The 27,784-nt window shown below is 40.4% G+C and overlaps 1 protein-coding gene across 3 annotated transcripts in view; it reads right to left on the reverse strand.

Annotated features, from left to right (window-relative positions):
• Nucleotides 1-27,784, reverse strand: part of LOC119651575 (sodium-coupled monocarboxylate transporter 1) — a 301,298-nt gene that overhangs the window by 120,155 nt on the left and 153,359 nt on the right. Inside the window, exon 1 of one of the 3 annotated variants that reach the window (XM_038055212.1) lies at nucleotides 22,607-22,736. The exons of the other annotated variants lie outside the window; for them this stretch is intronic. The gene's annotated coding sequence lies outside the window, so the exon portion shown is untranslated. Of the gene's footprint in view, nucleotides 1-22,606; nucleotides 22,737-27,784 lie in introns of those variants that run through there. 3 annotated transcript variants of the gene reach the window in all.

The raw sequence follows: 27,784 nt of genomic DNA on the forward strand, positions 1-27,784 counted from the left end.
ACGATAGAGTTCAAGTTTTAGACATAAATATAAAACTACTGAACAAAATAAATGAATATACTATCCATTTCGATATGATACTGAAAAAGAGAAATTCGAACGGTTTCACACTACCAGGTAACCGATACCCTATCCCAATGCCTGATGTTACCACATTGCAAGAAATGCGCTGGACAGAGACTGGATATGAGCGACAATATCATATATCATAGCAACCATTCAAGAAATATAATTCCAGTTAATTGCGAGTTTTTGATTTTCTAGATGCACGAAAAATAAAATCTGCTCTTATAGCGAACACCTATGCCGTGCGTTTGTAGGACAAATTTCGAATTAGCAGCTTCAATAACGTTCGCGATAATTGACAGGAAACTACAGAGTCGGAAAAGGATAATTTCTAAGATTTGAACCCTTGAATCATACCCCAGGTATGATATCAAAAGCATAATTAGATATTTTAACAGCCAAATAGGAACGGATCGCACGTTCAGACGGTACGTCAGCTCCCATGGCTTGCATAAAATTACCAATGTCAATAAACTGCGGATTATCCAACTAGCTAAGTTACACTAAATGCTTTCTGCGAGAACTGGTTTGTCCGTACAGAGATTCACAAACAAAGGAAAAGGAAAGAAACCAAACTGGCGAGGCGGCATTTAAATGTCACAAACTCTCGATCGGTACTACAAAAAAAAAACGCTGGTCTGGCGATGAATTTAATCTAAAAATGGAACGAAGGAATCCTGTTCACCGGGAAATGTAGCAAAGCGACTTCACCGTGAGACACAGTGCCACCAGGGGGATTTGAACCGCCAGCTTCCGTACTACAGCCTTGCGCTTTAACCACTCAAGACACTCCGGACACCCTAGTGATAGCAGACATAAAATCGGTGTTAAATTGCTACCGATGCCTACCACCCGGCATTCACATGACCTGAGAGGCAATTTCTGACAGGATGTTGACCTCAATATTCCGTCCCAGGTTAATTAACGCCTCAATTGTGCAATGTTACGTATTAACGGAGATTTGTAATGTAGGAGAAAAGGATGTTTTTTATGGACAATTACAGGTAGACTATGTGATCGTGATGGGTGACCTGCCTGGCGAGGTTGGTTCCAACAACATTCTATTCAGAAATGTAACGCGAAACCACCGTCTTGGTAATCTTAGCAACCACAGTGAAAGATGTGTGATCTTCTGCAACTTTCACCCTCTCATGATAGACGGGGCATTGATCAAGCATAGTTCTAGCCACAAGGTCGCTTAGATTTAATTTGAGTGGCGGGTCTAATTAGATTCTGAATGTGTGTAATGAGAAACCTGGCATCAATCTCCCTAATACGATATCGCCCATTCTGCAATCCAACTGTCGTCCAGCATTGAGAAGTGTTTCTTGTGGTGGAAACGACAGGAACTCTGAACAACCCGTCCAAGAATATTGGAAGGCATAAGACTACAATGCTGTCAAAGATAAAAGTGCTTTTATCTTTGACGCTGATGCAGTTTTTGGTTATATTCTAACGTTATAAGAACTGACGTGAAAACAAGTTAATGAACACAAGAAGTTAAAAACTCAATTGATTTTCGCGAAAAAATACAAGGACTGCTGTGTAGTATGGGCCGTGGTAAAAGCAATCCGGTCGTTACATTAATGGTAGAAGCAGAAAATACCCGTGCCGTATTCGTAACGATTTTGCTACTGGATCAAAAGCCTTTTAATGGATGGACGTTAACGGCGGGTTTCTCATCCACGATAATGAGTAACTGAAAAAGTGGAAGACGCACTTCACATAACACTTCATCATCAATCTTAGCAGTATAATGTATGATATGGCAAGCCGCCGTGACGTGCGGATACAGAACGTTTCTCTAAACAGAAGTGAAATTATCTTCGTTGTCATGGCACTCTCATGGAATAGAGCCAACGGCCTCAACGTTTTCCTCCGGAACTTTTTCGTGCAGCTTCTTTGGTTTCTGCAGAGTTGCTACTTCCATTCATTCGTAAGTTCTGTAGATTTGCGATTTTTACCAAGGAGAAGAAAAGGATGATCATTGAGATAGCAAGTAAGGATACCCGAACAACTAGAAAGCCTCATCGAAAGAGAGTAGACCACTTCTCGCAATGTGTCGTCTTCTAATTACCACATGAACAACCTTCACAACATTTGTGAAGCCATGTGGGGATTTTAGATCACCAATTGATCTTCAATTCATCGATTTCAGGAAAACTTCCCACAAAGTGAGGAGAACATGGACTTCGGCCAAAATGGCCCTTAACTTAGGGAAGGAGACAAGCAGAGTCAGAATAAAGATAAACCCCAACAAAACCCAGGTACTCAGCCTGACTAATTACGGCAGTCCTTCTATTTGTATTAGTGAGCAGAACATCGGAGGGTGCAAACAATTAGTCTATCTAACCTGATTTAGATCTACCTCCAATTTCTTCTGATTATTTTTCTCAACAACAATATCAAGTTGGAGCTGCCCCGTGCCAATGTGCTCGCTATGTGGGAGTAGAATATGAAAAGTAAGTTTGAACTTTGAAAATTTTACCTTAACTTTCCGATGAAAATAAGTGATATATGTTGCGTTCTTCTCCTTCAATAGGCATATTGATTAATCCTCTTCAGGTCAGTCTAATTTCAGCTTCGTGCTATTATTATGTCTCCCAGACATTAGCAAAGCTTTCGACTGCATATGGCAATATGGACCTCCATCCACACCTCTGCAATCTAATCCTTAGTTTCCTTCACGGGGGAATCCCAAGTCAAATTTTCATCGTTATATATGTAAGCAGTAGGCAAGCCTCCAGGTACAGAACTTTCAGCTACCTATTTTCCCTATTCACCGCTGACCTTCCCAAATCGAGTATTTACCTTAATCCTATTAAAATCCTACAGTATGCGGATGATCTGATCCTTTATACTCCGACTTAAAGCATTTCCTTCGGCAAAACTCGTCTGGGTCCCTATGTGAATGAGCTTTGCCGATACTTAACCCGGTGGAAATTATTCCATCCCCTGAAAAATGATGATGGCACCGAAAAGTCCGCATGTTGTTGACATAGCATGCTTGTCCCAAGCCCAAGTAAAGGAGGACGGTGTGAGACAACGCTTTTTTACTATCCTCACTAAAAAGCGCTGAGATCAGGAAAGAGATAAATAAAGTATATTTGGAGTTATTGCACCATGCTAAATTCTACCTGATCTCTCTTAGTGATAGGCTCCGCGACAAGCCGACCTAGCAAATGCATTCAATGTCGTTAAAAACAAAATAATCGCGTTGAATAGTCAACTTCGAAAAAATGTCAGAGCGTTCATCTCAGTCGACGTGGCAGGACGGATCCCGGTATTATCAACAAATAGGCAAGGGTTCTTGACCCATGGACGACGTCAGGACGTAAGAAAATTAGTACGAGTAAATGAACTCACTGAGGAGATGAGTAAGTCGAAAGCGTTCTTCGGTAAAGGCCTCGGCCTCGGTCCAAAACATGAGATACAGAACGTGAACGCGGTAAAAATGACTTCACCATTTTAGTAGCCCACACATTCAATACAGTATTGGCATTGCCAGCCCAGAGTGTTTCCGTGATGCCATTAAAAAAGTCGAAAGATTTGAAAGCCGGGTGTTGAAGCTCACCATTTCATCAGCTGATCGCATTATTCACTTCTTCACCGCGTGCACACCAATACCACCATAACAAGTCGACCTGATGCCGAAAAGGATGCCTTCTGGCAACTTCTCGATGCAAAGCTTCAAACGTGCCCGCGGTTGAATATATCTTCATTGCGGGCGATCTTAACGGTCATGTAGGCATTCGGCAACAGGTGTCATGTGGGAAGGAATTGGAGCGGGCAATGAGGGTGGCGAACGGACAGTCGATTTTGCGGGCACCCATGACCTCGTACTTGTGAATATATGCTCCTGCTGGTTCATCAACGATTGTCTTATCTTTCTACATTTTGTAGTGGGAACAGTAAAATGTAAATCAACTATAATACATTCTCATAAGTCACCGACATTTTAACACCTGACTGCCAAAGCCGTTTCCGATGAGACCATCGCACCTCAACACACGTCAACCGTTGATGGCCGCCAAATCAAACCACCATTAAAACAGCATGAGCAACGCACTGATTCCCCACATTAAATGGGGATTTCGTAAGAAGAAAGAAGAAATGACCTCACTTACGCAATTACCAACCAATACGAATGTAGAAGAATTGATGAACTAAGTTAAAGACACGATCTACAAAGCAGCCTATGCAGCCCTCGGGGTCACCAAGTCAAATAAGCGGTTCAGCGACTGAGATACCTGGCGTTAGAATGTAATGTTGAAGTAACGGTCCGTGAAAAGAAAAGTCTCTGAAATAAATTTCTCAACGATAAAACGCTGACCAATTAGCAAATGTACTCGACGATGTCATATCTGAGCTCTGGAAAGCGGAGACCAGAGATTCAACATTGTGGTTTAATGAGAGAGTCAGAGAGTCAGAGAGCATCTTCTTTGTACCCATATGTTCCCTTAACTTCTCTTATCACTACCGTCCGAAAACCCCCTCTTCGATCCAAAGTAAAGTAGTCTACCGGACTCTACTGCCACTCCGAATTTTGAAAACCCATCCATCCTTAGCACCAATCTCTAGCTTCTAATTTCCAGCCCTGTCCTGCATTTAACCCATCCTACGCCCTGATCCTGTCGTGTCCTAATCCTGTCGCTTCTCAAACCTTAAGTTTTTTGTTAAAAAATCAATGAATGAAGGATCGTTTCCAATTTTCCTTCAAAATTACACACAACTTAAGTTTGGGCTTTTAATTATAGTTTAGATTAATTTTAACTGTAAAGGTAGTCAGTCGCTCAGTTACTTATAGTTAACATTAGTTAGTTATAATGATTCAGTAAAAAGCGCTGTTTCCATCTCAGAAAAGGACATCATTTTGAGATTATGAAGAACATCTAATGTAATGGACGTGCTAAAGTTCACACTTGTTGAAGCCTTCTATCACTACTACGAATTCTGGGAACGACATAGCCAATGGATAGCTGTCCAAGGAAATTACTTAAATGGGGATAATATTGTTGAAAGAAAAAAAGCTGAAAACATAAGAAGCTGCTGTCTGAATGCCGGTTGATTGCAAATTATATGTCCCCATCAAATTAGCATTCGCCTCAGAAAGTATCTAAGGATACCAGATGAAGGACAGTCATTTCCAATGGAGAGTAACGATTCTCAGTATAATGCAAGTGGATCTCCTTCATTATGTGTAGAAAAGTTTACTTCGGCTTAGTTCTTGAAAAAATTGAAATAAGATCAAAGGTTTCAGGATTAATTCAAATCTCATCCTCAAAGCGCAAGTACGGAGCAAGTGTAGTGAATGCTGAACGCTTTCACGAGGCCACCATCACAGCATCTCACGTGCATTTGTTCTACTCACTACGAAACCGATTTGTATTAATTAGTGACTCCCTGTGAGAAGTATCAATTTATTTTCTAGAATCACCGAGCCATAGGGGACAAATCGATAAACTTTTGAGAGAAAAGTGTGTAGTCGAAGAGAGAATCTCCTCAGCTGGATACGAAGCTGCATGGCAGGAAACAGGACAAATTGCATTCATGAGTTATGTATAGACACAGCCACTTTTAAAGTAATGAGCTTTGGTTGGAAATGTGTGAATCTAATACGCAGTTAGTCAAGAGAATATTATGCCTTCTATGGCGGAAGTCTATATGTACCCAAAGGATCTACATGATCTATATGTCGCTCTAATTGTTTGAAACCACGTTGGGGGTAGATTCAATTAAACGGAATCCAAAAGATACGACCTAGCGTAGACTAAGTCAAATGTCTTTGAGTACGCATCTAATGTATTAGCAAGCTACGGAGCGTATTTAAGAGGAAGTTTAAACCCCTCTTGTTTTCAAATTTTTTTTTCCCCTTCTCGGAATTTCGAAATCACAAGGAGTTCTGCATATCATTAACACAACGATACGTTTATCCATTTATGCTTTTCATCCAGGTTGCGTTAATGCGTGAAGCAATTTCATAACGCTATCAGCCACTGGAGAACTGCTTTATGAAAGTGTTCCACAACTGGTGTTCTTTATAATAGACGTATTAGTGAACGTCTCAAATCTAAAATTTACCGTAATGTCGTCCGTCCTGTCGCTCCCTATGGTTCTGAGTGTTGGCCGACTATAAAAGACAATAAACGACGTCTTCCGGCAACGGAGATGAAGATGTTACATTGGGCTAGATCACATCTGAAATGAGGATATCTGCGTTCAATATGAGGCTGCATCGATCGTGGAAAAATTGCGAGAGGGGTGTTTTCGATGGTATGGTCACGTAATTCGCGCTAACGAGAATTTACTCAATATGGGTCAATATGGGTCTAAACATCGAAGTCGATGGTAAATGACCAAAAGGCCGGCCGAAACAATGGTGGCTTGATACGCTAGATGGGGATTCAAAAGCCTCGAGATTGCATCTAGAACAGGCATTTGATAGAGCTAAATGGCGAAACAGATCACGATCAGCCGACCCGACTTGTGAACGGAACAATAGCTGAAGAAAAAGCTTTTCATTAATCCTCTTTTATGGTATACAGGCCTACTTTATTTTTCCCCTAAAATGAGTAGTAAAACTTGCTAAATTCCATAAATCAAATTTGTCTACAACTTCCCAATAATCAGCAAAAAATTGCTTAATGACTCTCTATAAATAATCATGGAAGGAGCGCTCATTCATGACTTTATTTGACTTGTTCAAAGTATTTCCAGATGTCGGTATTTGTTATTTCAATTTACAAACTTTTTTCTGTAATCGAAATAAACAAGTAAATAAACAATGTTTGTATGTCGTTTGCAAACAAGCATAAAGCCGCTAGTAAATATTTGAATACTAAGCGAAACTATGAGTAGATAATAACTAATAAAAATTCAGTTGTAGCCAAGTACAAGTGTTTGTTTTATGTAAATGCGAGAGGTGTTAACGAGGGAGTGCATGGCAAGTCTTGAATTATCGGTCTAATGGATTTATACATGCTAATCTAAGCACGTACTAAGAGCATTAGACGATTACGTATGACCCTGAATGGGAACACCGCCGGGTGAGTTCAAATTAGATTTCAAGAACCTACCCAACATCTTTTGCTTTCTGATAATATTCAGATATCTATTCTTCCAAAAGGACCTTTTGAAATTATTGAGAATATATCGGAAGAATAAACTGGCACGAAGCAAATTATCAGAAAAACAAATAGTTGGAGTAAAAGTTTCGGGATAGTCAGCACTTCTTGGTGCAAAAGAATTTTCGTGTAGCAAATAATAGTGCGAATCGGAAGAGAAACACTCCTTCACGTGGCATGCTGGCCAGGACAAGCACCAGACCTGCCATAAGGTCAGTTGGGATTGAACACATTGCGATCAGCAGATTTAGGAGCTGTCTTCTGGAAGTGCCTTTCAACGAAGAAGGGAGTTTCTCGACGCTGCTTCGCCTGCGGTTGTTGGGTGAATGGTCTTAGTAGCCATGGTGGATAGCCACCAGTCCTGTGTGTTTTGTGTTTGTGTTGTCTTGTGATGTCCTTTGTGTTGTGTTATACGCAGAGCGGTAGTTAGCTGGTGAAAGGTTCTGTTGCGGTTCTCTGCCTCAGGCTGATTCCAGTTAACCCGTTGGGGGGTTCCGTCCCCACGTACTCGAGGAGGGCGATCAGACCCGAGTCTGCAAGGGACTCATCTGAAGTGGCTTCGGCCACGAAGCCTCACCGGAGGTTATCTGGTACCATGGGAACCGGGACGGCCCTCTGAGAGCATATGCTCCAGGAGAATTCCTGGAGGATGTGTTCTCGGCCCGGTTATTTGCGGTTGGCACCCTAGTCAGCAGAGCTCCTCGGAGCTCACGCGTGGAGTTGCGCTGTACAACTCGGATGCCGTACCCCTTAGTTGCGGCAGAGGTGTTAGATAAGCCTCGCATCCACTGATATGAATGCTGAGCCTGCACTCAGTATAAACCAGGACCGCTGTGCTAGCATGGCGGGGCTCTGATTGTGGTCCCAAAATCAATCCGTGTCCGAAGAGGACCGTGGGATTATGTCTACATGGCAGGTACTCACGTTAAACCCCGAGGACTTTCATGTCTTCTGGAAGTGAACAAAAAGGGGGGCACTGCCATTAACGACAAAAATGATCGGTATTTGATGGGCGTTTGCCGTCTTTTGGAAACACCCAAATACATAATCCCGCTATAATTAGACAGCCAGAAGAACTACCTCACTGATCGAACGGCTGACGTCTTGAATACTCCGTCCAAGAATAATGAAGAGCGTCCGCCGCAATTAAAAATGTTTTTTTAGACGTTGCTCATATTGTCGGACACGTCCCGAAATGACGGTAGCACAACTTTGGTAAGGGACACTTTTGGTAGTGCCACGACAGGCCTCTGCTTGCTTACTCTATAATTTTTTTGTGTCCTCCGCCAACGCAAAAACTAGGGGATCTGGTAGCGTATGCATAACCAAGTGATCTTAAACTCATAACAAGTTGTGATGTGAACGCTTAGCATATTTGTTGAGGCAGTAGCAAACGCAATCCTAGAGGAGAGGAACTGTTTGATTTTATAGCTTCGGGTGGTCAAATCCGCGTATGTGAGCTGCGCCCCACCCATCGTGGGGCTAAAGAGAAGTGAAGTGATTGACTTAAATATCTGCACTACAAAGTTGTTAGAGTTGATTAAAGACTGGCGAGTGGTAGATGAAATATCACTTTCAGATCAGCGTTACTTAGAATTTAGTCTGACTATTGCAGGCGAACAGCCTGCAATGTAAGTTCCTCCAAGTTCCTTGACAACAAAATAGAGCTCTCTAGGCGACTAAGGACACCTTTGGCGATCAAGATCAATTATGAACTCTGAGCACACTTTTAAAATGCTTCGGAAAGGCTTGTCCTACTTCTCGAAGCCAAGGCAGTAAAATGGTTTCATGGTGGAACCGCAAACTACAAAGACTTAGGAAATTAATCAGATGAATTTTTAATCGTGCTTGCAAAGGCAAACTTATGGAGCTCATAGCGTGAATACAAGAGGCTCGTTAAACGTTCAAAGCAAGAGCATACTTGCAGGTAGTCTTTAAACAGGATGGTTTGGACACGTTGAATTCTCTTAGAAAATCGGATGAAGCTTTCACAAATTCCAGAGTTGAGACAATACAGACTTTCATGGAAATACACCATCTGGAAGAACAGGTCTCAGAAGTGGAAAGAAGAAAATTGCGGTTTCTGCAAACCCTCCAACACGTGGGTGTTGCAAGTTGAATTGGGAAACAGCGAGAGCGATTGTCACCAGTGAAGAGATGAGAGAGGTTATACAATCCTGTTTCGCACTCCAAACCACCTGGTATGGATGGCATCTATGCAGCTTAGGCAAGGACTTTCAGTAAGCCTAAATAAAACCACAATGGTATTATTTACAAAACGGAGGAAACTGAATGGTCTTGGCCTAACAAAGATAAAGGGTACAATATTCCAACTCTCCGAAGAAGTGAAATATCTGGGAGTTGTTCTAAACAAGAAGCTTTTTGTAAATAAACAAGTTGAGGTTAAGATGAAACGAGCTCTTATAGCTTGTAGGCTGTGTAGGCGGACTTTTGCCTCGTGGAAAAAGTTGTGTTTAGGAAAAATGAAAACAAAACGAAGCTAACGATGACCAGGATTTAGATAAAATTTTACTATTGACAGATAGAATTTTAAAAATGTTGACAATTTCACATACATAGGAAGTAAGTTATCAAAAAAAATGCAAATTAAATTGATGAAGTAAACAAAATCTAGCTGGAGCTCAAAATTTACTATTTGGTTCTCTAAAGTCGAAATACTTACACAGGAACCCTGGACCTTAGCTCAGTCGGCAATTAAAGTACTGTATGCATTTTGAGAGGCAACATTTTGCGTGGAAAGAGAATAGTACATCAGTTGTACAATGGGTTGTATGAAGTCTCTGACGAGATACAAGTCTTGAACATACATAATTCGACTACGAAAACTCCACCGAACTGACCGTTTACAGCGTATGGATTACGCGAGATAAAACACAAAAGTGTTGAGAGGGAAAATTGAAGCCAATTGGAAAATCGTGCAAAATATAGGAGAATGCAGTCGACGACGATGGTGAAAAGCTATTAGTTGTAGGAAATTCGCGGACGCAGTCACTAGATCGAGAAAATTGAAGGGAAATGTTGCAAAGAAGAAAGTGGTTATATGTGACTTCAAACAGTCATTATTCTGCTTAGTATGAGTGTACCCTGGAATACCATAAATCATTTATGCTGCCAGAAATATCCAAATGGTATTATATAAACGTCGGGGGCAGATTTGCTTGATGTTAGCAGACATATCATTCCATGACTCATTTGAATGCCTCTCACTATCTTACATCCATTTAATCTTCAATCAACAATTGCGGCGCTTATTTACTGGCAAAGTTATGGCAATGCTTATTCATAACATTGGCTCAAGTGTCAGCCTTTAGGTAGTTATCATTTCAGTGCAATTCGAAATGGGAATATCAATAAACTGACAACTGGAGACAATATGTGTATGCACCCCTTCAAATGCAAATAATGGAGAAGTTGAACAGCATCTTGCCAATACACAGATCTAATTAGAAGATAGATACATTAATTGGTTTCTGTTGAGTTCTAATTGAGGCATGTATCAAAGATAACGAGTTATTGTCTACTCATTCAATCATTTTCAAAATATAATTATTAGAAATTAGCTTAAACTTAATAGTTTTGATGTAGTTACTGCGGGTATTTACGTAATATTTAGAGTCTACCAAAGAGCAATTAACTTTGCTTGTTTGCAAGAATCGGGGGGAATTACTCATTTTGGCATGAATAAGTTGAATGACGTCTAATAATAATTTGGAGTTTTTCGCTTGATGCTAGTGTGAAAGGGATAGTGAATATTTTAGAGCCCCGTACTATTTCATTTAAGTTTACTTTTGGCTAGTTCTTCCAAGGGATAATTTTTACTCGAACTTCGAACAGTGGAAATGCAGCAATTTTTTGATGCTGTGAATGTGCTGTGAGTCTAATGCACAAGCATTTACTTCCGTAAATTGCCCACTCCGGTAAAGTACAAAAACCTAACCGAAACCTAAGGATACAGTCAACAGCTCATAAACTAGAGATGAGGTAGTACGACCTGGACGCCGTGAGAGTTTCAAGTGACACACAGAAAAGCACACAAAACCCCAAAAGCCTCGCATGTGCACCCATTAAAAGTATATTTGTTGTTTTTTTTCGATAAGAAGGGAGTGGTTCACAAGAAGTTTCTCCCTGTCGAATGGGCTACCACCGGACAGTTCCAGGAGTTCACTAGTGCTTCGCCGTTTGAAGAAGTGAATTCACTGCGCTCATGTCAAGACCTCCAAAAATTGAAGCCTCTAGCAAGACAACGCGGCGAGTCATACGTCGTTCGTGAGGTTTTTGGGCAGAAACTAAATTGTAACAGGATAGTTTTCAAAGAGTTATTTAATGTGCTATTATTGGTCTCTTAGGGCAGTAGGTCATATCACTCAACGAAGACATAAAAATTGATTAAATAGCTAATTTGAAGTTAAACAGGGTGATTGGAGCAGTCTTTTCTACATTACCATCAAAAGGTGAGACCAAGATGGAATTCAACCATAATATATATATATATAATATATTTGGAACAATAAAGTTGAACTTAATTTTTTTACTCCTTTCTGTGTGAGGTAATCTAAGTTTGTTCTAGTTATCTTTATTGAAATAGTAATATTTCAGTCCAACATTTCATGTGGTCGCTCAAGTTTTGCAATTATTTACAATAGCTTATCGAGAAACGCAGCCAATGAACTCCGGACGTTAACAGGGCGACCCACTATATTGAAAAGTGAAGGGCTTCGAAGGGATTCTTGATGAGATCCTGGTCCTTTTGGCCGAAATTCCTTTATTTTTCTTCAAAACAGGAGTGCAATTTTCAAGAAATAAAATGAGACATAATATCAAATAAAGCGCGAACTTAAATCCCTCGACTTTGAGCAATGAAGCCGCGATCAAGGCGATAAGTTTGGTGACCTCGCCAGATTCATATTCCTCCACAAAGAAATAAGTGGAGGGCATGCTCCTCACTTCAAGGGAAAGCCTGCATTTAGTGCCTACGGCACCATCAGCCAGAGAGTAGAGTTTTGCAAGCCTATTGCTTGTCCAATGTTCTTTCAAATTCATATATTTCGTCATACGGGAAAGTTGAAAGTGAGAATAGCTTCTGTGTTTCAGCACTGTAGGGTTAAATAGTTTATTATTCACGTCTCGCTTCTTAACAGTAAAAATACGGATACAATAAACTTTTATAAAATCAAGCGTCGGAACAAATAGTTTAAAATAAATTACTCCGTGAACTAATCAAATTAAAGCGACCAGCCAGGTCGAGGGTGGGCAACTAACTCTATTCAATTATTTATGTATAATATTTTTTAAAAATGTCAAATCAATTGACAAGGCCTACTTTATACGACAACTATTGGAGAGCACCGGTGGTGGCATCTATCTGTCGCATTAACAACATTCGAAATTTATTTCTGTTCGGTTTAATAAAATTTTATGTCCTTGTACCAACTATGTTAATATAACACCTTTCGTAATTGGAGAAACCGGAACCTGACTACGACTTAGTTCTCTTGCTCCCCTACCAGGAAAGCTGGTGTTCCAGTAGGCTTTCCATTTAGCGGCGGTGTTTCAAAACATATAACACTGCACTTATGTCTACAGCATTCCAAAACTTCTTCTTTTCAACTAGCACCAAGACTGGTAATGTTGCAGGATTAATAATAATATAATAATCGTTGGCGCAACAATCTAATTGGATCAGGGCCTTGAAGTGTGTTAAGGCACTTCATTCAAGACCGTAACGGTACACTACAGTACACTGTAGGAGGCAATATGGTCACTCGAGATTATTCCCCTCTTTTGACTCAGGTACTCATTTACAGCTGAGTCGACTGGTATCCGACGTCAAATCACGATGCAAATTTCACTGCCACCAGTGAGATTTGAACCGCAACCATCCGTACAACAGCCTTGTACTCTAACCAGTTCGCTATCCAAACACAAGATTGCGGGATTGCCCTTACATATTTCTGGAATAAGAGGCATTGTTTCGGTTTAACAAAATCCTATGTCCTCGTACCAACCTTGTTGAAAGCAACGGTGCTAACGCAATTCCATGCCCAGGCCCTATTTGTGGTCATCTTACAATATTATTAATGAAGTGATCTAACACACTTCAAGGCCATGATCCGATATGAATTGTTGTGGCAACGATTATTATTATTATTGCAATAGTGCTAGTGGTATTACGTTAATTGTAACCTCTGTACCTTGTCTTTGATTATCTATTTCTTGGCAGAGCATGCAAATTCCAGTGGTCTTAAACTCGTTGTAGATTGTGACACAAACGTTCAACATATTGGTTTGGGTAGTAGCAAATGCAATCCTAGAGGAAAAAGGGATTTTCGGCTGGTCTCTTCAGATACTGAAGAAGGCAAGCAATCAATTGATTAGCCTGATTACAATGATAAAATCCTAGGAAAACGAATTCGGCAAAATTCAATAAATTTCCTGGCAATATGGGGAACCTTCCTTGACTACCAAGGATTCCTTCTTGAAATAATTTCATTCAACTAGCAACTCTGAATCAGACCCTTTTACTACGCTCTATTGTTTCATTTCCCGAGGAAATAAGAATTGCAAAAACTAAGTTCATGAATGAAATCCGATTAGAGTTGAGAAACTTTCAGCGTGAACATAAGATGCTCGAGGTCGAGACGAGTTTCTTTTAGACCATACCATCAGGAATTGAAATGCGATATAAAGATGGCAAGACTGCGGAGTGTCCTTAATAGGGATTAATCGGCTAATTCAGACCTACTTAGAAAATCGAAAGAATTCCGAATTCCAGAGTTCAGTCAGTATAGACCCTGTTGAAGGTACACGATACGAAAGAACAGGTGACAACAGTAAGAGTTAGAAAATTTTCAAAGTTTTGGTGCTGCGCAAACCTTTCAACTCGAAAGTATTCGTAAAGAAATTGGAACAATGCAAAAGCGGGCTGCTATACTATTCTTTGAGCACTTCGGATTGATGGTTCATATTTATCCAGCGATGCTTAAGGAAAGTATAGGGCAGTAGGAGGAGTAAATCTGGTTCTAGTACGGAAAAAGTTAGAAGTTACAAAGTTATCCTCAGACGTAGAGAAAATTGGCATGAACCTGGAGCAGGTGGGCGAAATATGCTTAGGTCTTCTAAACCAATAGCTCAAAAGTAGAACAATATTATTGAGCGACAGTCTAACTTTGAGAAAAGCAGGGAAGCGAACTTTTTCTTTCCTACAACACATAACGGTCTTTCAGGCTAAAATCTGTGCAATGATGAGAGATGAGGTGATAGTAACAATTAAAAGACAAAGGCATGCAATCTATAGTACTAGTCAAGCCGCCCTGACATCGTTGATTAGATCGAAAACGAGACAAATGGCAGATCCTAAATGATGATAAACATATCGAGCTTTTTTGACTTTTCTAACTAGCCATAATTCACCAACTGGATACAGGAATTCTACTAGATGATACGTGTCCAACGTGCACTGTACCAACTCATTCACTAACTGTAATCCTGGGATGTAAAAACTTAATAAAAATAGGTAGGTAGCTTAAGTACTGAGGAAGAAAGTAAGTAGTTTTCGAAATACGTATTTACTAACTATTAAAATATATTGTAGTAGGAGCAAGCTACCTAGTTTTATTTTTATTTAGAAGAACTACAAGCATCGGAACGATAACTATTTTATGTAAAAACTTATCTTTCACTGGAGCGGCGCGTTAAGTACAATGGGCCACTACAATCTGAGTGCTGATAGACCACTTTATACACACCCCCGTTCGCATTTTATTTTTAAGGAGACTGTGCACTAATCTCATTAGACTCGGCAGGCAACGATTTCGCAAAAATAATGCAACACGTAGAGCTGTTGCAACAACTAGTGTCGAGTGAGTAACGGAATAGCGCTTTAACCATGCATGTTCAAATGAATTTTAGTTCCCTACAGAACTTTCCAAGAAACTAGCAGTATTCCTCACTGTTCTCCGCCCTATTCGTCGATGATTTTACAATGCTAGATTCCCAAACATGACGGAGCAACTCGTCACTTTTCTCATCAACATATGACGAGTACGTAGTCTGTGTGCCAGCAAATTTCTTCGTTCTTCGAATTTGAATTTCGATGATAGGATGCAAACAAGTGTTGATAATAGCTAGGAGCTTTCGCATAACATTGTCGCTTTTCATCTACTACCATCATATAGTAACATTGAAAGACTATTATCACGGAACAGCCTCTACTTGATTTTGGTGTTGAGATAACGGCTTTTTTAAGGTTTTATTTTGCACAAATTACGGTTTACTGTTTGTGAGTCTGTCTGCCACATGCGATTTTCTCAGAAAAGTAATTTCATTTCTATTTGCAGGAGCAGTCTATATGCGCATGTTCCCGTGATTAGCCAAGTCAGGAGGCTTAACTGAAATGGATTTATAATCTTGCATGGTTGCTAGCGACAGAATTCATTGTCAAGCAGATATGGGACTGTGGAGGGACATAGGGAGTAATTCTACACAGAGGTTGTGCTACTCGAATTGAGGCAATCAATCAATTTAACTTTATTAAAATGTCATCGATGGGACATCATAATATTCGGACAGCAACGGTTTTATCAATGGTCGGTTTAGTGAAGTTAATGAGAATAAAATTAAATCTTCACGAAAATATCAATTAGGCTGGGTAGGAGACACCACCAATTAGAAAAGATATCTATGATCTATGACAAAGAAGATACCCAAAAGTAAAAAAAACATTAAAAAACGGCAAGTTTTCTCTATTAAAGCTTGGTTGAAAATAAAATCTTATTCAAATCGGTTGACCTATCAGTCTCCTGCACTTTTCACAGAAGCATGAAATTTGGGAAAGGTGGGAGCTTGTAATTCAAACACGAATGTAGTAAACTACATCGCTACCATTGAATTTAGACGTGGGGGGGGGGGGGGGGGGTCCAATACACGCAAAAGATCCTTGAAAAAAATTTTTTCACCGCCATGTAGGATATCAAATGAAAAGGTCATTTATCTCGCAGAAACTAAGTAACCGAAAAATCTGAGAAATTGAAATGGGGTTTCATGCACATAGTATCTAGATTATAGATTATTATATTTTGAAAGTTTACTGCGGATCACCCCTAAGTTTATCTTAGATCCAGTAAGATATCCCTTTAGCCACTTCACTCGAAATCGATTATTTGTCATACCCGTTTCTTAAACACTTTATTTCAAAATACGCAGAGTTCAAAGTCACTTTTCACATTCAATTCACGTGTCTCTTGTGCTATAACTAGAGTTGGATTTGCATTCACTACCGAATTACCTTTGGGATTCCCAGCAACACGGAAAATTTGAAATTTAAAAACCGTGGATATACATACCTGAAATGAAATAAAAATAATAAAGATTAATGCATGCATCTTTACATTGAGCACGAAAGGATTATTTGCTCCAGCAATGTGGTAGCAGTTAATTGCATTCGTGAAGATAATTCAGTTGCTGATTACGGAACTACCGAGATGATACGATATTTTGTTAAAAAGATAGCACGGATTAAACAGCTTCCGTTTTGCTGCATTTTAAATCAGATAAATTATTAACGATGGATAAAGCTTTCATGAAATTTAAGTGGCATGTTCACTGCAGAACTTTAATTACTTTAATGATGCCTTCACTTTAACATTCTTAATCACCTGAACGCTGCATACAATCTAAACATGCAGCTCTGAAGGTGGGGCATAAGAATTCTACAAGGATGCTATGGTAGAATCTTATCTCCCGTATTGCATTGGGATTACTATAGTTAGCAGAAGAGTGAAAAGGATATACATGTAGGGCTCATAGGTTGATGATTATGTTGTTTAAGCAAAAACCTTTAACAATATATTTAGAAAATTTAGAAAAAAAAGAATTATTTTTCAAAATCGATATTGTCCTCACAATCACCTGAAAAACATTATCATAAATAGAGCCAAAAACATACTTGGCCCCAGGCGCAAAAAACGGCTGGTTTGACGATGAATGTAAGCAGATTTGTGAACTTGGAACGGACAGGGAGCAACCGCACCAGGTGCGGAAGTTTTACCAACAAGTCAGCAGGATGAAGTCTTACACACCTCGATGCTCATCCTGCCGAGACAAGGAGGGAAATTTGATTTTCGACAGGATAAGCACATTGGAGTGATGGATTGAATACTTTGATGAACTACTCAACAACCAGGACATGGGCCAGTTCGAAGTTCCGCCAACAGAAGACGGCGGACAAACCCAAGTATAGAAGAAGCAGTCCGTGCTCCTGTCTCATACATAAAAAGGGAGATATCACGCAGTGCAACAATTATAGAAGTATCACGTTGCTGAGTACCATCTATAAGATATTCTCCTCTAACTTGCTAGGCTCAAAACATTATTGGCCCATACCAAAGAGGCTTCACTCGGCAAATCAGCAACAGATCAGATTTTCTCTCTGCGGCAAACGATGGAATATGGACATCAGTTGCACCATCCCTTCATTGACTTTAAAGTCAGCTATGATAGCATAGTTAGAGTAAAACTCTGCATGAATTGATAAGATTGACTAGGCTGACCCTGACCAATGTACTCGGCGAGATAAAAGCAGCAGGATCACTCTCAAGACCATTCGACATCAAAAACGGTCTACGAGAAAGAGATGCCTTATCATGGGTCCTCTTTAACCTAACCCTAGAGAGAGAGAGATCCGTAATGCTGAGGTAGATGCTGGCCTATGCTGACGATATCGTCATCATGGGAAGAACGACCCGAGATGATCCAGATCGAGGAGGCGGCGGGAGATCTTGTGCTACACATCACTGAAGGCAAGACAAAATATATGGTGGCAACGTCAGCACCGAAAACCAACCTTGTTCGTTGGTCATCAAACCGCACTGGTCAAACGGGAAGAATAAAGATAGGAGACTACAACTTTGAGATCGTTGATAATTTCTCCTAACTAGGGTCGAGAATCACAACCCATAACAGCTACGATGATGAAATCCGCGCACGGTTGTTATCAGCCAACAGAGCCTATTCAAGCTTACGAAAAACTTTTCCGCTCGAAACGTCTCACCATGGGGTCAAAGCTCTTACTGTACAAGACTATGATTTTCCCAGTCCTCATGTATTCCTCGGAAACTTGGGTTCTTAGCAAGAAAAATTGCGAACTCTTGGCCGCGTTCGAGAGAAGAATCCCCCGAAGAATTGTTGACCCCCTACATGAGGACGGACGATTTCGTAGCATACATAACGACGAAATCTATGAGCGATACCATGACCTTCCGATACAATCCGACTCAATAGGTTACGATGGGCGGGTCACTTAATCAGAATGGATGAGGATGATCCAGCCCGGAAAGTCTATAAGGGCAATATCTACGGTAGAAAAGGAAGTCAAGACAGACCCTGCCTTGGATGGAGCGATGGCGTAGGCCAGGACGCCAGACAGTTTTTAGGGATATCGAATTGGTGGACGTAGGCGCAAAGCCAGGATGTCTGGAGTTCCTCATTAAGGCAGGCCTAGACCGGATACCGGTTGTTGCGCCGTTGATGATGATGGTCCCCATAACAGCAACATCGAATGGAAATACGTGGAGAAGGCTCGGAATATCGAAGAAATTGGCGTCTTGAGAGTTCCCATAGTATTGTCAGTTACAGGTATTGTACCTAAATCCCTCACGGCTTCCCTTGATGTTCTGGGACTTTCGGACAGTCTGGTTCAAGCCATGCAGAAGTACACCATTCTGCATACGTGCTCGATGTTGCGGGGAGTTCCCGACGGGTTCTTCCATTAACCTACCACTGGCCACACCTACCAGCTCCCCTTTAGTTTTTAAGTAGGTAGGATCGTCCGAGCCTAATTGCTTGGCACTTAGTCCTAGTATTAGGTAAAATCCGGCATCTGCCGAAATTGCGATAACTCGAAAATAATAATCGTTGGTACAACAATCCATATTGGGTTAGAGTCTTGAAAAGTGTTAAAGCACTTCGTTCAAGGCCGTAACACTATAGTACACTCAAGGAGGCAATGTAGTCAGCATTGCGCTCGCCCAAGATTATTACCCTGATTTGATTCAGGTACTCATTCACAACTGAGTCGGCTGGTATCCGACATCCAGTCACGAAAACAAATCCCTCTGCCGCCAGTGAAATTTGAACTGCGATCTTCTGCTACGATAGCCCATTTGGGTCTCTGTATCAGCCGGTAGCTTGAAGCGCAGTTACTCATTGATATGGATGTGACGTGATAGGGATTTACAGGATTGATTAGTGTCTAATCTAGGTCTAGGAGCCACTGCGGGGTCGCCGTGTAAAGTAAAAGAGCGCAGCTCTTATCCAGAGTTTCTTTCATCATTATGCTGAACTGAGGCAGCAAGCGAAGGTCAGACTGGGGTTAATGTTCAATTGGCAGAGTAGTTACTTCCCTTAGGCCGTGTTTGTGTTGAAATGGAAATACAGCAAAGGAGCAAAAGGTCAAATGATAGGGATATACCTACTCACTCAAAGGGAGATCATTTTGATGTAGCTACTGTGAGTTGTGAATCTTTCACTAATTCAGCCGATCTATCCTCGACCTTCCGGCCATACATTTGTTGTCCCTTCATGGTTTAGAACTCACCACCGAAAAAAGATAATATCCTAGTGGGCTTCTCAGTGAATATTTTATTTACTTATCGAAAATGGAGGTCTAACATTTTATTATATTTAGATTGCAGTCTCCTCCCCCATGGCAATCACATATGGTAAAGTACCATCTCAATCCCAAACTTATTTGACAAACTGCGCGCAAAAGAATTATTGCACAAAGTATATTATTAAAGGAGAAATATCTAATGAGTGCTACCAGCCATCATCAAATCGAGCAAAAGACAATTGCAAGAATATAATTTCTCTCCTTTGGAATCAGCGAAAGGAATGAGGAAGCGCATTGAGGACAAAATATATACTGCTTAAGTCAACCCCACACAAATTGAGGTTGTTACCCGAAAGGGCTATTTGTTGCAGGTAAATGACGAATCCTCTTTTTTGACTATTAATTGTTTCATTTACACAAATACCGTATTTCAGGAGTCAGTTGTGCCTTCTTTTGTGTTTACTTCCTTTTCATCTAGCCACGAAGTAACTAAGAAGAGCAAAATCTTCGAAATTAGGAAGGATCCATTGTCGAAAGGGTTGAAAACGTCCCCAATGAATGTAAATCTTGGCTCTAAGAGTATCTAATCTTATACCGTTCTCAAGTAGAAAATACTGAAGCAGGGAACAACTCGTTTCCGCAATGCGGTATTTGTTTAAATAAAGCACTTTCTGGCCAAAAAGGGCAATTTTATTTATATTTTAGTGAAGCTGCGCTCAGATGTTGGGTAACCAACACTTGGATACTCGGCTCTCCTAATCGATCGTGGCTAAGTGGGGTGGTCGCTTGGGCCATCCCTCACTCCAACAATTCATTTATACTTATTCTCTAACTTTGGGAAAAGTTACTGGAGTAATTTTTCCACTGTTTTGCACGAGATGCAAATTTTCGCAAGAAAGTCCAATTATTTAAATCTACATTTTCTTCAAATTCATTATATCAAAGTATGGTTTTCATTATCGAGGTCTTATTAAATATTATTTTCACACTGAAGTTTCGTCCGAGAATACGCCTGGGGTATCCTCGCTTAAATGGATTATTGATTTTGTCCCTATATTTCCACAATTATTTTCATTGGATAGTCTTTAAGTTCAAGGCCATGAATTGAGCAGTCAGCCAATATTAATTTAGATTAAGTGCTTTTGATTAGCTTATTGGAATTCAATTACCATAAACGCCGAGTATGTCATTTCATCATTAACGATTGAATACATTACACGCTCGCATTTCGTGTGATGCTTCTCTTGGTCTTCCTATATTTATTCACTAAATTACGCAGCACATATATATATGTTTCTACAAGAATATTCAAAGAGCGAACCTGAATCGGTACTAAAGATGGGTTCCTCCTTCATCAATGAAAACAACTTAGCGCCACGTTTAGGTAATTGAGATTTAGAGGAACTCCCATAGTTTAATTTCTTCCTTAATTAGTATACTTTCCGCTTCATTGATGGTATGTAATTTTCTAATCGGATTATTGGGAGAACGAGGTTCATTTCGATTCACTTATTTACGAATGTGAAAGGACTTACAACATATGGTTATATGTGTATATCCATATCGAACAGAACTGAAAAAAATACTGAATATTACTACAGAGGTAGAGGCAACCCTATCTATAAAATTTTCCTTCCCGCTACATCTCCTTTTTTCCGATTGAAGGTGGAAATCCCAAAAACCACTGCTGAGCCAGGTTGCAGCAGTGTGTGGAACTCTCCCCCACTACAACCACCCCACGCATTCGGGACAGTCTAGGGACTCATCCAATCCGAAACGATGCAGTGCTTCTAGTATTGGAATTGCCACCTATGTTAGGTGGCAATTCCATACTCTGTATTTTCGCTTGACTTTCGCTCAATTTACGAGATCAGTGTATGAATTCAGGGGCTTTTTTCGGAATTATCCCACTGTCACTGGCATCCTGTAATGGCTTCTTAATGGCTTTTCGGAAGCCCGCAGTCACTTCGACCAGATTTGCTTTTCTTCTCCGGTAGATATAGTGTGCCTCATTCGCTAGAAAATCCAAGAAAATAACCTCTGCGATGACACACACCGCCTCACCGGAGACTGTCGGCCGATCTGCCGGACTCACCCTTTTCTGGTGCACCATGTTGCACAGTGCTTCGGCCTGAACAGGAGCAAACGGCGGCTGGATTTTATAATGATAATAATCGTTGGCGCAACAATCCAATTGTATCGGAGCCTTGAAGTGAGTTAGAGTGCTTCATTCAAGATCGCAAGGGTTCACTACAGGATTACAATACCCTATAGGAGGCGCTCGCCTGAGATTATTACCCTGATTTGATTCAGGTACTCATTCACAGTTGAGTCGACTGGTATTCGACGTCAAATCGCAATACCATTTCCCACTGTCACCAGTCAGATTTGAACCGCGACCTTTCGGATGACAGCTTTGTACTCTAACAACTCAGCTATCCGAAATTATTGCTGGTGATTGACAACAGCGGCTGGTATGTAGAGAGGAAAGTTAAATTGTTGTATTTTTGGAGTGTTAGTAAAGTAAAAGCTGCAGGATAACCTTATTTTCTTTCTTCTATTAGTCTACATGCGATTTCTACTATTGCATTTTTATGCAATATTAATTATGCCCCTTTATTTGATGTTCCGTCTATTGAAAACCATTAACTCATATAGTATCTTTGTATACTATGCATATGGTATTTTCTTATTATAACTCGCAAAGCCTAACAAAAGTCATTTAAAACTTTGCTTTAGTTCACACTGATTTTTCCTTAAACTTTAATTTTATACGAGTATCACATACCAGAATTACTCTTGCGAAAAAAGGTATGCTCCAGCTATAAACTTAGAATTCTCTTTTTATTATTACCACAACTACACTATCTCAGCCTTTGAATAAAAAAGTTGCAATATCACTCATCGATGCTGGTTGCACTACCTATTCCTTTATACTGAATTATCATCCCATCGCACCATTTGCTTATTTACTCCCCATTTTTTGATAATGCAGTCATATCCGGTCGCCATAATGAACACCAACAATGAATCAAAATATAATAGTTGGATCTGCAAAAAATATCTAATTAACCCAGCGTCTTATCTTTTCTTATGTTGTACACGTGATTCTCAGACACTTGCACGGTTTTTCCTCAAAAACAAAAAGCTCCGAATTTAGCTGAATAATTAATTAAAACCGTGATACAAGCGAATAAATATGACTCAAATAGATATCTTTGGAAATAATCTAAATACCCAGCAAATAAATCAAACGAATCGTGCTATTATTAGCAAGGTAGTTTTAAAAACATCGAAATACTCGTGTGCAAAGATTTTTTATTTTTTCATTTCCGTGGAGGTCGTTGGCTAATTCCTATATCAGGCTTTATCTGAAGAAGGAACTATAATTTACTATTGTCGCCTTCTCCATTGCTAATTCTTCATATCTGAAAATTATATTCGAAAGTATATCAGCCATTCGTTCTTTATCAAACCTCCAAACAGTAACGGAGCCAATTTGAGGTGTAGTTTCGTCATAGGCTCAGTTTGCCTTCTATGCATCTCAAGATATTCCTTGAATTCCTCACTAAATTGTTTACGTCTGTATTATCCATTAACCGACAGTTTACAGACACAACAATCACGTGGAATACCTTCAACTCAAAGTAAATCTCTGCAGAGACAAAAAAGGGACTTGATCGAGGGTCCTAACTTCACCCCCATGGAATAAAAGGAACGCCTATCATGACTTTTCCATGGTGTAAGTATAATACTAACTGCAAATAATCGAGCCTGGAAGGAGCTATCATGAATATTCGCTTCTCTGGTGCAGTGAAATCAAACCTCCGACCGGATGAGAATTTAGTCCTGCGCGACTCAGCAGTTCAGTTAATATTGGTTATATGTTTTTTCAATCCGCATATGTTGCTACTCCTTTTGTAGTTAGCAAAGTCCTCATAATATCACAGAAATTTTAGATAAGATTGCAAAAAAAAAGCCATCGCCGAATAAACTTCACAAATTGCAAAATGAAGTTTCTCGCCTGGCAGCAGATAGCTGACATTTTCAGGATTTATTTGAAACATACTATATGAATCAAACTCGGCGCAAAACCGGGATGTCTGGAGTTCCTTATTAAGGCAGGCCTAGACCGAATACCGGTTGTTGCGCCGTTGATGATGATGATATCAATCAAAATCAAGCAATCTCTAAGTCCTTCATTCAGTCTTACTCAATGACTGTGTTATTCAGGGTGACTTATGATTTGAAAGGGATTCGATGAAATCCTGTCAGCGCAACTATAGGCGTGAAGGAATAATTGAAAAATGTTCGCTTGAAAACGCCCGAACCTAATTTTTTTGAGAATCACTTCAAAACGCTCTGACGTAATCCACAAAAGACAAAAATGACCGATCAGAATTATGAAAGGCGAATTGGGTTCAAGGGTACTTTCGGAACGATCATAGATGATTCGTCACTCACTGTCAAGTCTATTCTTAAGACTGATGTTGCAGGAGTACATGCACCCTTATGGAAGAATGCGAAATCCTGCTGGCGGCAAACATTTTTGGGAAAGAACCCAACAACTATATATTGACCTTTTTATTGTCCCTTAAGAAAGAGAACATAAATAGTCTGACAGGGTGTTTAACGGGAAGCTGCTCCATTAACTACCCCGTACAAAAAATAAAAAGTTACGGTCCACCATCACATGGATGTGGACTTAGGATCCCGCAGATCCTAAACAACAACCTAGCTTTAGCCTTAGTCTAGCTTAGACTGCAACGACTGGCGTTTTAAGTCCAATATAATTCGCGACCTTGTCGTGTTTTTGTCCTGATAAAAGGGAGCGTCTTTCCACCTGTTGGCACTTTTGGTCACGCTGCTCCCAGGGCAGAGGTGAGGCAGCGTCTGATGAGTTGCCTCTGCCCTGGACGAAACCGTCAGTCAAATTTTGATATTTTCGAATAAAAAGTTACTTATAGCCTCAGACCTTAGACAAAGATGCCTCCGAAAGGTCTTGTTTTAAGAAGAATCTGCTCACTCTCCGCCTCTCTAGCTGTTCTCCGAGTCGACGAAGCCTGCTTATGTCTCAGACAAGAGACCTTTTGATAGGCAGCTTCAGGGAATACTACAAGTGGCCTTGTAAAAGGCTTCAGTGCTCGGAGTTACGGGTTCCTCTAATCTCAAAATTTACACCCAACAAACAATGATGAATCGTTGGAATGATGCAACTTCTTACTTTTATAGCGATACTATATATCTCACTCTTCATATTTCCATTAATGGGGCTGACGCTTTTGTGATTATGACATAGCACCCTTATTCGGTCTTTATTTATTAATTAAATGAAACTGCTAATTAGATAAATATTTTATTACTAAAATAGAAATGATACCTTCAGGTCCGCTCAGGATGTTGGTCAGAACAAAAAGAAATTCCGTTTCGCCGGATCTCGTGGCAACCAGATGTGCTGGTTTCGATTGAATGCCAAAGGTGCGTCCTTTGTGTGGTTCGCGAATTCGATGCTGTTCGCACATTTGAAACGCCTACTGTAGGACTCGTGTCGTTACATTACTCCACACCAGCTGAAATCGTGAGGGTTCAGCCATGACTGCGCTTGGCGAAACGGACACGTTGTGTTGCCATTGCCTCTGTAGAACCGTAAACGGCTTAATTTTCAATAGGGAGAGCCATTTGGGCCTATCCCGGACATCGAGTTTGAATGAGTGAAGGCTTCACTCCAAATCCCTGAGGGTGTTACCCGTGAAAGAAAATGATCACAGCAGTTTCAATCACGTTCATCAGCAGGCGTAGGATCAGTGGGCAGGCTCAAGTGAGACTGTTCACTTTCTCTCGCTGGACTGTTCGGAGGACGAGTAGGACGAAAGGCCGGGTTCGCGACCACAACGGATCGCTGCGAGCTCCTAACGTAGTCTTTAGCGACCGGTGCTATTGTTCCAAAATCCCATTGGACTGCAAGTAGCAGGCGGTTGTCCTATGGCGTTTAAAGCCAAAGAGTTTACCCAACTCGGAGAAAAGGGTAGATTCGAATTTCATTCCCTGGTCCGTGAAGATACGCCAAAGCGAGGATCTATCTCGATGGAGGGCCTCGGCGTATGATTGTGCAGTAATGTCAATCAGAGGTATTGCTTCAGCAACTGCGTAAACCTGTCGATGATTTTTAGGCAATACTTGAATCCGTGCGATTCTCACAAAAAGCCAATGATGTCGAGAAGAATGATGTAAAAGCGTTTGGTCGGCCGAAGGAATACGCCTACTTTTTTTGCATGTTTAGTGACCTTGGACTTCTGACACGCGATGCACTTGCTGGTCCGAGAACTGATGTCCTTATTGATGGAGGGCCAGAAGTGCCGTTGACCTGAGTTCAATTGCTTGCAAAAGCTCAATGATTGCCAGATTTGACTCACCCGCTGATAAAGAGCAGTACCTACCGTTTGATGCATCGACGAACACGGCTGAGGTGCATCTGATTGAGGAAATGCCAAAAGTGCAGCTGTTGTTTCACAGTCTCAAATGCTGGGACAGTTTCTGCGGACCACGCAGAAACTCGGGAGTCTTTTGTTTTGGCCCTACCAAGTAAGCGTTGAGGATTGCTTGATGGTGAGCGGCTCTGGGCAAGAAACGACAATATAAATTTAACATACCTGAAAACCTTCGGGAATCCCTCACGGTTTTGGGGAGCGACAAGCTTGAAATGGCTTGTATCTTGTCTGGGTCTAGGTGGATTGCATTAGGTATAATAGAGTGGCAGAGGAATTTCACGAACTTTCTTAAAAACTTGCACTTATCAACGTTAAGAACACGTACGACCTGAAGGAGAGGTTGAAAAATGCACTCCAGCTCGGACTCTGAAGAAGCGACAAAAACACGTCATCATCTACTGGTATATAACTGAATCAATTTATTTCCTTATTCGGTACTTTGACTAGAGTAGTGAAAGTAGGCAAGACACCACAACTAATGTATTGACGAAAGGAGTAAGTAGTGAGGTTAGTATTTCTCATCTTTCCTTCTATCAAAAGCATCTATACAGATAAGCTTCCTCCCTTCCTAAGCGAGGTTCTGAACCTAATTCATGAATTAATTAATTAATAACCCATACGTATCGAGGGGCTGAGTTTTTTCCTGCATAGTCAGGTATCCATTTTATCCGAATTTCAACGTCCTAATTTTTTAACAACAGCTGATTTTCATTTGGGATAACTTCTTCTGTATCAATTAGGAACGGTTTGACCTCCTATTTTCTACCTTCTCCAACAAATTTGAAATACACAATTTCGCTATTAATTCAAGCCTAATCCGTTTTGTATTTCTATCTAATTATACCCGCATTACTTGCAAATTAATCCGCGCAAAATGACGAGTTATCTAAATTCCAATGATCCTATGCAAACTACAAAATCCAATAATAAAAGCAAATTATTGTCAACAAGGATTAATCTGCATATCCACATTAGCCAGCGTGTCGAATTTTCATTCATGCTTTTTATCCGTAAACTAGTGCTCACGTCAATAATGAAAATCCATTTTGCCCCGAAATTGAATTGAATTCATCGAATTCCTCGACTATAGTACGTTGCATTGTGGCCTGTTACTAACAATCAGACATCTGGAACCGCACAACCAATCCATCATTTTTTTGTAAATGCGCGTTTTATCCCAAACCAAGGATATTGTGAATCACGATAAAAGCTTTTCGTGATGGCATCGATATGGAACAATTACTTGCAAGTAATCAACCCGAAACCTCTTCGTGATCCAATAACTAGGAATCTATAGGAGTGTTCTGAAATTTTGGATGAATTACTATCTAAATGGCGACGAGTATATATATGTAACGACAATGCTCTATTTTTCCTTCAACAATTTCGATACTGGTACCGAACTGTACAGTGTCACATTCTTCCTCTAGTTCAATTATGTGTGCAGGAGAAATGATCATTAATCAGTTGATTGGATA

This window comes from Hermetia illucens, chromosome 3 (assembly GCF_905115235.1).
Source record: "Hermetia illucens chromosome 3, iHerIll2.2.curated.20191125, whole genome shotgun sequence".
Lineage (NCBI taxonomy): Eukaryota > Metazoa > Arthropoda > Insecta > Diptera > Stratiomyidae > Hermetia > Hermetia illucens.